Below are 11,842 nucleotides of genomic sequence, written 5' to 3' on the forward strand. Positions count from 1 at the left end.
AGTTCTCTCAGTACCCTCGGGTGGATCCCATCTGGCCCCATCGACTTGCGCACATCCAAGTGCCGTAGCAGGTCACCAACCAGTTCTTCATGGATAGTGAGGGCCACATCCTGCTCCCCATCCCCTTCCACCAGCTCAGGGTACTGAGTATCCAGAGAACAACTGGTATTGCCGCTAAAGACTGAGGCGAAGAAGGCATTGAGCACCTCCGCCTTTTCCTCATCTCTTGTAACTAGATTTCCCCCTGCATCCAATAAAGGACGGAGATTCTCCTTAGTCCTCCTTTTTGTGTTGATGTATTTATAAAAACGTTTTTTGTTATCTTTAACGGCAGTAGCCAGATTAAGCTCCAGATGAGCTTTGGCCTTTCTAATTTTGTCTCTGCACAGCCTCGCAACATCCTTATAGTCCTCCCTAGTGGCCTGTCCACTTTTCCAAAGATTATAAACCCTCTTTTTTCTCCTAAGATCAAGCCACAATTCTCTTTTCAGCCAGGCTGGTCTTCTTCTTCCCTGCCAGCTCATCTTTGGGCATGTGGGGACAGACCGTTCCTGTGCCATTAAGATTTCCCTCTTGAAGAGCGCCCAGCCTTCCTGGACTCCTCTGCCCTTCAGAACCGCCTCCCAAGGGACTCTGCCAACCAGTGTCCTGAGCAGCTCAAAGTCAGCCCTCCAGAAGTCCAATACAGCGGTTTTACTGGTCCCCTTCCTGGCCTCACCAAGAATAGAGAACTCCACCATTTCGTGGTCACTCTGCCCAAGACAGCTCCCAACAATCACATCCTCCACCAGTCCTCTGTTTGTGAAGAGAAGGTCTAGTGGGGCGCCACCCCTGGTAGGCTCACTAACCAGCTGTGTCAGGACGCTATCTTCCACACTCTCCAGAAACCTCCTAGACTGCTTCTCTGGGCTGTGTTGTGCTTCCAGGATATGTCAGGGAAGTTGAAGCCCCCACGAGAACAAGCGCTGAAGATTTCGCAACTTCTGTCAGCTGCCTGTAGAACTCCTCATCCGCCTCCTCATCCTGGTTTGGCAGTCTATAGCAGACCCCGACCAGGACGCTAGCCTTGTTGTCCCTGCCGATCCTAACCCAAAGGGACTCGACCTTGTCATTCCCAGCCTCGAGTTCTACAACATCGAAAGACTCTCTAATATAGAGAGCTACACCACCACCCCTTCTGTGCTGCCTGTCCCTTCTGAAGAGCTTATAGCCAGTCATTGCAGCACTCCAGTCATGAGACCGGTCCCACCACATCTCCGTGATGGCAACCAAGTCGTAGCCTGCCTGCCGCACGATGGCTTCCAGCTCCTCCTGTTTGTTACCCATGCTGCGTGCATTGGTGTAGATGCACTTCAGCTGGGCCATTGCCTTATCCCCCGGCCTTGCTATTGTTCCCTCTGGCACAGCTCCAGCAATCCTTGCTTCAGCCCCATCCCCCTTCTTACCTAGTTTAAAGCCCTCTCAATGAGCCCTGCCAGCTCCTGGCCCAGGAGCCTTTTTCCCCTGAAAGATAGGGACCCATCTGCAGCCATCAGGCCGGGTGCTGAGTAAAGTGCCCCATGGTCAAAAAACCCAAGATTTCTGCGTTGGCACCAGCCCCTGAGCCACGTGTTTAACAGGTGGGCTTTCCGTGTCCTCTCTGTACCCCTCCCTGCCACTGTAGGGATGGACAAAAACACCACCTGCACTCCCGCTCCATCCACTAACTGTCCCAGCCCCCAAAAGTCTTGTTTGATAGCCTTCAGGCTTCTCTCTTCAATGTCATCACTACCTGCCTGGACTATCAAAAGAGGATAATAGTCAGAGGGGCATACCAGGTTGGGAAGCTTCCTGGCAACGTCCCTGACCCTGGCCCCAGGGAGGCAGCAGACTTCCCTACGGGTAGGGTCAGGCCGACAAATAGGGCCCTCTGTTCCCCTAAGAAGAGGCTCCCACAACAATAACCCTTCTGTCTTTCTTGGTGGAGGCAGTCCTGAGGCGTGGAGTTGACCTCCTCGCCCTAGGCATCCTCCTGAGAACACTTGCCACCTCTTCCTCACCCACCGGTCTCTCGAGCTCCAGGTCCTCTAACCTGTTGCATAAGGGCACCTGGGAAGGTGGGGACGGAAGGGGAGGGCATCGCCTGCGATGTCGAGCAGGGACCTGTTTCCATTCCTCCTCAACTCCCAGATCCCCTCCCTCTGCCCAACGGTGACAGGGCAGGGGGTCCACCCCCATTTGGGGTGTCTCACCTCGATACCTCTCCTTGAGGCCCTGCAGGGAGTAGCTCCACAAGTCTATCTCTCGCTCACACTCCCTGATATCCCTCAACCTCTCCACCTCCTCCTTGAGCTCCGCCACCATGCGGATCAGGTCATCCACCTGCTCACACCTCATGCGAACAGTTTCTCTGCCTCTCGCTGATGGCAGGAACAGGCTCAGACACTCCTTGCATCCCGTGACCTGAACTGCTGCATTTTTTAACGGGTAGTCGGTCTGGGTGTGTACCGACTTCCTGGAGAGCGCACTGTGCCTGGTAGAGACCATTATCACCTAGCTAACGGCTGTTGTTAAGGAGGTGTTCGTATGGGCGGGGGGAGCTCTCTGCCCTTCCTGCTTGCCCTGCCTGCACGAACTGCCGCGCTAACTGCTGTGCCACTCCCTTCTGACGCGCCATGCCCTGTTTGCCCGTCCTGGTCGCTCGCGCTCCCTAGGGGCAGCTTTTGAACGGCTGGGGAGGGGGCGCTGCTGGCTCCGCCTTCGCCTCGTCAGCCTCCCTCACGAGGGCTGCTGGGTCCTGGCGGCTCCCTCAAGTAGGCTCGATGCTGGAAAAATTAGCCCTGCCTGGCCCGATCCCCCGCTCCGCTGCAGAACGTGTCTGCCCCGGAGCCTATAATCTGGATTAAACTGAAAGTGATAGTCAACTATCTTCCTTTGAGCTTTTTTTTGACCCTCCCACCTACAAACCAGTGAACAGACAGTGAATAATCTATTTATGTTAATAAATGTTTGTGTGTTTATGTGTATATATATATATATATATATGTATGCACACAAGACAAAGAGTGCCTGTCTGTCCATGATGTGCTTGTGCCTATTGTGTTTTATTGTCATCAGATAAAATATGGATCACCACCTCCTCAGGAGGGGATACTTTTCTCATAGAGAAAAACAAAAGTGATAAGGATTGCACATCTTCCGTTTTAAGATGCATATATTAATAATGAGATTTATTGGAAAAATAACATCCTATTCAACTCTTCTTCAGATGATACTCTGAAGGAAGGCTAGGAAGATATATAGATGGCTGGAGGAAGTGTGGAAGCTTAGAACCTCCAGGAAATCAACAAAAATGAATGATACTCCAACACCGAAGAACCTTCTCAGCATATTGTACCAGCTTTTAGAACTGATGGAGGGCTATCAGAAACAGGTGCTGAGATAAATGAAGATGGAAAAGGTGATGACATACTGTAATTCTTTTTCTGCCTGGAATAAAAGCTAGCTGTAATTGACAGAAAATGAATAAAGGCAGTTCTAGCTAACACTTGAAATGATAGCTGGTAGTTAGAAATAAACAAACAAACAAATAAATAAATAAATAATAATAATAATCATCATCATCATCATCAATTAATAATTATTCATTAATAAAATATTAATACTCATGATGATTTAATTATTTGTTATTAATAATCATAAAATTATTTATTGTTATTAAATTATTATTGTTATTAAGAAATTTATTATTGTTGTTGTTGTTATTGTTATTATTATTATTATTAAAAGCACAGAAAGTAAGTCTGCCTCTCTCTCAGTACATTATTGTCTGTAACCTCTCCTTCAAAATATCATTTACAACTACTGAGTAGTTTGGGGTGGATGACAAGGCATGCCAATAAGGGAATGCCCACAGATAGGCCATGCAATGCTTCTCTGTGAATCTCAATACTCAGTTGCAGCTCATGTGGCATTATGTTTCTTGAGCTGGCTTTTTATTTTCTTGTCATGTTATTGTAGATATTGTTCTGACTACTTTGGAATTTATTTGTATTTTCTTAATATTGTGCCTGGATCTCCTGCATTGTTGATTTTTCATAAATCATTTTTCAGCTAAATTCCCTAGTGTATGAATACTTGGGCAATAAATAGAGCTAGTAACTTCAAAGCAGAAATTTTAATTGTAAATGAATACATAAAATTGATTATCTCAAGGAGTTATTGAGACAGTGCTTTAATGTTGTGCTCCCATTATCTCACCACCTAAGATCTGAATCACTCCCTGGAAGTTCCTATCTCCATTATAAATAAAGGGTGCCTAGGGCAAGTAGCCTGCAAATGTAAGTTCTCAATTATATGCCTAATATTAAGTGGGATTAATTCAGGCCTGAATTCAGAGTTTGTCTTAGAGACCAGAATGACTTATCTTCTTCAGATGAGTTATTTTGTCTTTGCTTAATCTTTGACCACTTCTCTGTGTAATCCCTGGGCCAGCTACCATGGAGCTAATCATGTCAGTTCACCAAGTTATGATGGATCGATCTGTCTTGGGTCTTCTCCTTATCTGACATGAATGAAATTCAGATCAGGAGGTTTGAATGAATATCAAAATTTACTGGCAGGAATAACTGAAAATTAGTTGATTGTTTTTGCAGTTGCTGACTGAGATTGATAGACAGAAGTAATGTAAATACATCCTATTAAATCTGGAAATGTATGGGAGTAGATGTAATGTTATCAGGTTCAAGAGTAAAGGTTTCATCTTAGTGTCTTTTCCAGTTTTATAAATTCAAATTAGCTGAACTATCAGCTGTAATTTTCCAGAATATGTATATATATGTAAATAAATAAAAATAATGTAGATAAATTCCATAATGGATTTACTAAGTATTCATTCAAGTGTAACGTCCTGATTCTTAACCCTAGTGCAAGAAGCAGACAAGAGCCTTGGTGATATTTGTCCCATTAAAACTGATTATATAAATAAAATGTTAGATATGTTGGGAAATTAACTCACTATATAAATGTTTTTGCAGCTCTTATTGATGTGAAACAATGACATCTAATCATTCCATCTAAATAAAAGACATCATATTAATTCATTAACATATATTTATTAGAATAACTGCAACCTTTTAGGATAAGGAACTAAATCTTCATCACAAGTACCTAGAAATGCTTTTGAACAAGAAAGAAGATTTGTGATTCTGTGATTCTGTGATTTTCTCAGATAAAAATAATAACAATAATCCTCAGTAGCAACTGGAAAAATATAGCTAAACCTGCCATTTTTTAAAGGAGTACATGGGCACTCTCTAGATTTGAACTCTAAACCAGCTTAGATTAAATTTGTAAAGTAATTTATTAAAAAAAAAATAATATATTGTCTTTTGAGATTATGTCACTAAAAGTACCAAATGAAATCAGGCAGGATTTATACTAAATGTGGCTTAGATTTGCCCATATTAAACTAAGTAGTGAAAATTCTGCAGATTTATACATATAGTAGAGGCCATTTATGAGAACTTTGAGGTTGACAAATATGAAGACAAGCACACATTTCAGGAGTTCTGAATTTGCAATAAACAAGAATTAGTCATCCTCTGATGAAAGTATCTCCAAACTCAAATTCATAAAGTTTTCCTGAGTCACACACAGCACAGCTGCTGTCACAAACAGATCAGTTTTACCACATTATAATCATAAAGCTTCCAAAAGCTTTAAAAGGAAGTGTTCACATCAAAAGTTGAAATTTCTTCAATACTGTAATCCTTAAGTAACATAAATGACTATGGAAAAGAATCTTCAGGACTCTACAGAGCCTTAGTTGTGTATTCTTAATTTTAATAAAATATTTTGCTGCTGCTGTGTTTCTTCACTAAAAATCTGTTTACCTTTTTGTTTTTAAACATCATTTTCTCCTTGCTTCTGATGTTGCTCCAGCTATGAGAAATACTTACAGAATCAGAGAGTCATTTCAGTTGGAAGAGACCTCTGAGATCATTAATCCAACTAATCCAATGGCATACGCTTTCAATTAAAATTTTAACTCCTATCTTCTTATAAGTGATCAGTTATCCTGGGGAGATAGTGTGCAGTTTAAAACACCCCAAATTAGATACCTGCATGTAGATGACTAAATATGGAAGAAGCAGTTCTGGATATTGTCAGTGCAAATCTCAGACACAGCTCGTTTGTTTAAATGCCACATTTGTCATTTGAGAATTCGAATATACCCCTCATACTGAGAATGGATAACAACAATGTGTGACTCTCTGGAGGGGCATGGGTGTCTCAGTTTGCTCATCACATTAATAGCCCCACGCAAGATATCTTAGGGAATCTGAAATAGTGTTAATACCCATGTTTAAGTGCCCAGTTTCAGTTCAGGGTGAATCACTTTTTAGTCTCCTCTGTGTCTCAATGAGATCAGCCACCCATGGAATGTGAAGCTTAGAGCATTTGTTCTAATGCAGGCATCTAAATTCAGTTGCCTTAATATAAACTTCTAGTGTCCAACTCAAGCACCCTGTGGTACATGAGAAATCAATCTTATGTGACAAGGAATCTGTGGGAGACTACCAACTTTATGGAGAGCCAGCTAAATATCAGATGGGATATACCTGGCACTAGAAGTCTGTGCATCTGTCCCAAGCTCTAAGAGTCAATAAAATTCTTGAACTGAACCCAAGTTTGCTGAATCCCTGAATCTTCATTTTCTATTGTTCTGTCGTTGCTGTTCTCTTTATCAATAGGCAAAACATCTGTACAATAAAACCACTCAGTTTGACAATATAATAGGCCAAAAAAATGATTTACCAATGGAGATGACCTCCTCACAGTGTCTAATGAGACACTTCCTTTGGGTAATATGATAAAGGGAGGAAAGCACCCCTGCACATTCCTTGCAGGGTCCCAATTTCCCAGGATCTGTATATCTGCTTTGTACTGCTCTAATCACTATGCAATGGGACACAGCAGGACAGATCTGCTCCCTGGTCTGAGTTCAACTGCTATCACTTCTGGGAGAATCATTTACTGCAAGCTTTTATCAGAGCTCAGAGGAGAGAGAACTTTACTGAAGTATTGGCTGATTCGAGAATATTCAAACTAGTGTGATGGTACATGCACAGTTGCAAATATCTAATGTAGACTAAGGAAAACCAGACTTCCTAGAATCTTTGGGGGATATTTCTTTGCTGACCATGCAAACGAAGGCTCAGGCCCTTGTTTTGTGCAGGGCCTTAGTGGGTTAAAAGAACTAAATGGATTACTTCTAGCCATGGTTTGTACAGTGCTGTCCAGGCACTAGTAGGATCTACTGAGCTGGTTTCTGGTTTGGTTTGGTAAAATATATATATATAAACACATTGTAATGGTTCTATATGTTAAAAATGCAATCACATGCAACACAAATCTGTGCATAGTTTTTTCCACATCTTCGAATAAGAAAAAAAAAAAAAAAAAGCATTGCATATAAGAAATGTGTACAACATAATTTCAAACCGAACAGGAAAATGAGTACTATAAATTATGAGAAGTAAATGAGTATGCTAAGTGGAATATAATTAGCTTTAACTTATTTTATCCATACATGTTATCCTTGACAAGACAAGCTGATTGTACAAGCTCACCAACTCAAATATGTGGTTTGAGACCTGTTTTCTTCCTCTGGAAGACGTGTTTTGTTTTGGAGAAATCAGCTGAAACTGGTTTTCAGTATTAAGCCAAAAAGCTCTATATTGAAACACACTCTTTTCTGGAGTAGTTTTTCAAAACCATTCAGCAATATCAAAATTGCATCCATTGTAAAACTCCCACTAACTTCAACAGTGGAAGAATTACTGAATAATATGGAAAACGCTTGAAAATATCTATTATATTATTGTATGATAGATTCCTTTTTGTATCTTCATTTATACTCCAGCATCTCCAAAATTAATATAATTAGTTTCTCATAGGACTCTGCATCAATAATGTCTGGTAAAATGCTCTCTGATGTTGAAAACAAATAGAATATACTCAGTGAGTACCATGTGCCAGAATTTAAGACTCTACAGAAAGTCATCTCTGCATTGAATGATGTCTGTAAAGGAACAGGAAACTGTTAAAGAAATTGAAGTACAGAGGGCATCCACTTGTATCAGTTTAACAAGGAGAACACTGTGTTGTACATCAGCAAAAGACGCTGGACTGTCTTCTTGCACAGGAAAGACTGGTATAAGCCATGTTACAGCAGATTAACCTGAAGTTAGCAGTGGCATGGATAACAGTAACAGGGTGCATCAGGAAGGGAAACCAACTTACCACAGCTACCTGAAGATCAGAGCTGACAGATCTAGTAAAATTCTGAGGTACCAAGACACCCAAAATAATTGTATCTCTAGACAATCTCCCTTTAATAATCGTAATATCAATCAAAGCACCTCCAATGCAATTAACTAATTACTACCACTAATAATAATAATTATATATATATATATATATACACATATTTACATGGAGGAAGTGACAGCTAGCTGACATTCAACATAATACCTCAGCTGAGAAAAAAAGGGTAATATCTTCCTGCTTCAGACACAGGAATACATAAAACTGAATTGTAAAAATGCAGGGGATATCACAACCACAGAAATGTCTCAGGCTTTCTTACCAGTGTATTTTATTTATTCATAGGTGTACATAAACACCTATGGCGCCTGTGGAAACATAAACAACATGCATATTACCATCCTTAAAATACTCTATGAAAGAAATAAAACACTGAAGAGAACTCTTACCCACATGTTCAGACTGAGTCATAGCTCCCAAACAAACCACCAGTACCTTAGGGTCAGGTAAAGAACACTGTGGTCATTTAGCATGTGTTCAGCTACACAACCAAAAATGTTACTGTAGATTCTGGGCAACATTTACATCAGAAGAGTTATATTCTAGAAACAGAGGATATCGAGATTATTTTTGTAACTGAATTTTGCAAACAGGATACTTAAAACTTTCAAGTAGAGAAGAGATTTTTTAATGCAAAATGGGAAATGAACTTACACTCATGTTTTGACTCATCCAGGAGGGGAAAACAAACAAACAAACAAACAAACAAACAAAAAACTAATAAATGCAGCACCTTCCAAAACGATTGATCCTCAGGCAAAACAAATTCATACTAGAAAACACTGAAATTGCTGAGTTTTACTATCCACTTAATTTTCTCTACTCAGTCTTTAAAACTTTATCTCATAGATTATTTTGTTTTGCAGTTATATGTCTGTGAATCCAAAATAAAGTGGCTTTAGAGTTCAAGAAAGCCTCCAATGTGAATTATAATGTCTGTACATGAATATACATTTGCATAAGAAAGTATCTACCTTGCTATAATCCTAGTTTAGAAGGATTTTTTTTTTCCTTTGGAAGAATGTTCAGAAAGTTATACTGTCAAAATGCAGAATTGGAATCCTTTTTTATTTATTTATTTATTTTTTTTTTTAGTTTAGTAACTGCAGACAGCCAGATTTCAGAAGAATTTCCTAATTGAGCAGAAGGCAGTAGCATCATGGAAAGACAATTCACATTAGAGATATAGATCATAGTTTCTAAGAGTAACTAATGGTAAAGTAAATGGCTTCAAGCTGTCAGTAAATGTACCTTAGAGGATTCTGAAGGATTCTAAAAGGTTTTAAAGATTAGGTATCATAAGTTAGGTATCATAATTTGTCCCTTTTGTCATTTAAAAAGTGCTATTTATCAAAGCCTATTTGTCTACTTTATATATAAAACCTCTCTTCCAGATTTCTCTGAAAAATAAATAAATAAATAAATAAATAAATAATAAATAAAGCTGCATTGGGTAAGTAAGTTGGGAACAATTCTATTTTGCTGTGTTTCATTCAGGTCACTCTACTCTTCAAATTTGCTTCAAGTAAGCCAATCAAATATTTAAGGCTCTAGTCCATTTTCATCATTGCATTGTTTTATGATTTTTAGGACTTGATTTAGCTGCTTGCCCATAGATCTATTATACCACTTCAGACACCTGAGAGAATCCAGGGTTTCTACATAGAAATGGCAAATATAACGCAGGGCTTAAAGAAGACCCGTTTCCTCTGGAGCTCCAGCTGAGGGTTGGATGCTACTATACCTCATACAGTACTACACATGTATGTGTGGGTAACAGATTAAAGTGCAGGGGGTATATCAAATGTGCCCCCCTCTTTTCACATTCTTCTTCCATGGACCATGGACTGCAAGTTTAATGGTTTTAATTTCTCTGCCTGACTACAAAACCTTGTTGCATGACCATGAAAGAAGTCAATTCTTATCACACTTCCTTAGTTCCTCATGGACTCAGCGAAGGCAAACAGTATTTTTTGTCCTCTGTGCTATGTGGCCACATTCCCAAGAGCATTTAGACATGAGCTCTCAATATATATTTCATTGGGAGGTTAAGCTTCTTATGAGAAACTAAGCACCCTAAGTCAGTACTTACTGCAGCTCTGATAATAATTCAGGGAGCTGCATGTGAACACCAACATGTTGTCAATATAACCTGAACATGAACCACATGGCATGATGTTCACAAAAGTAAAAAATCTTTCTTATCTCACTCTTCTACTCTTCCCTGTCCCAGAAATCCATCTTGCTGGATCCATGCCAGCATATTTATATAGTGCTTGTGATCATGACCATTCTGCACGATGAAAATAGAAATCAAAAATAAAAGACTAAATTGTAATTCACGAGCTTAAAAAATGAACAGAAGACATGAAAAGGTTATGAGCCTAACAAAACGCAAGAATGAATGCAGACATGCTCAAAAGAGTTCTTTTGGCCTATTAACATTGAGAAGTACTATTTTTATATATAACATGCAGTCAGTTAAGAGTCTTTAGGAAGCATTGCTGATTATGTGAAACAGGGCCAGGAAATGTGCACACTTTGGCCTGGATGGCCCTCACTTACTTTTATTAAAACAAATCCAAACTAACTGTCTAGCTAGTTGTCTGAGATAAGTATGCATTACTCTCTGGAGGTACCTAGTCTTCTCTAGAGTTCCAACAGAATGAGCCCTCATGACTCGTATATGCTGTACATGTAATTAAGTCTCTATCTAGAGAACACGCATGATTTTTATTTTTATTTTTATTTTTAATTTTTTTTCCATATCATCTCCTTGAACCCTGTGGCTCTCTATGTTTACACCATGCAGGTGCTGTGCCTGACAGCAACCTAGACAGCACTTTTGTCTTCCCAGCCTTCCAGTGTTGAGTGGAAAAGTATTAAGGAATGCATCTGCAGTATATTTAAAACCTGAATTCAAAAACCAATTTAGTTAGCTATCTCTCTATCAACAAAGCACAAACACTTAAAAGCAAGGAAATTAATAGATGCCATCACAAACTGTCCACTGCTACCTCTGAAATTAATGCATGTATCTCATCAAGTATAATGAAATGCATATTTCATTACAATCCAATGACCTTACCAGTGACCCACAGAAAGGTGGGTATTATTAGATGGGGTGGTTGCTATCTTGATTTCAGTAGCAGAATATTTCTTTAAAGGAAATCTGTAACACAGAGAAAACTAGCAGCTAATTATCTATTGAAAAGGAAAATGCCATGGTAAGATACTTGTGGTACATTACAAAACTGTGTATATCCTCATGCAAGGGCAGAAGAATGGTTCCAGTTCACCCAAGATTTATGGCTGGATTCTGCCTACTGGCTTTAATTGTCTCACATAGATGCTACAATCAATACTTGAAATGCCCTTGCCTGTTCCTAGCAAGATGATTCCGATTACCTAAATTACCTGCCTATTGTGCTTACACTCAGTATATTGTCCATGGAAATAAATTAAAAGAGTA

This window comes from Aythya ferina (genome assembly GCF_964211825.1).
Source record: "Aythya ferina genome assembly, chromosome: 1".
NCBI classification, from domain to species: domain Eukaryota; kingdom Metazoa; phylum Chordata; class Aves; order Anseriformes; family Anatidae; genus Aythya; species Aythya ferina.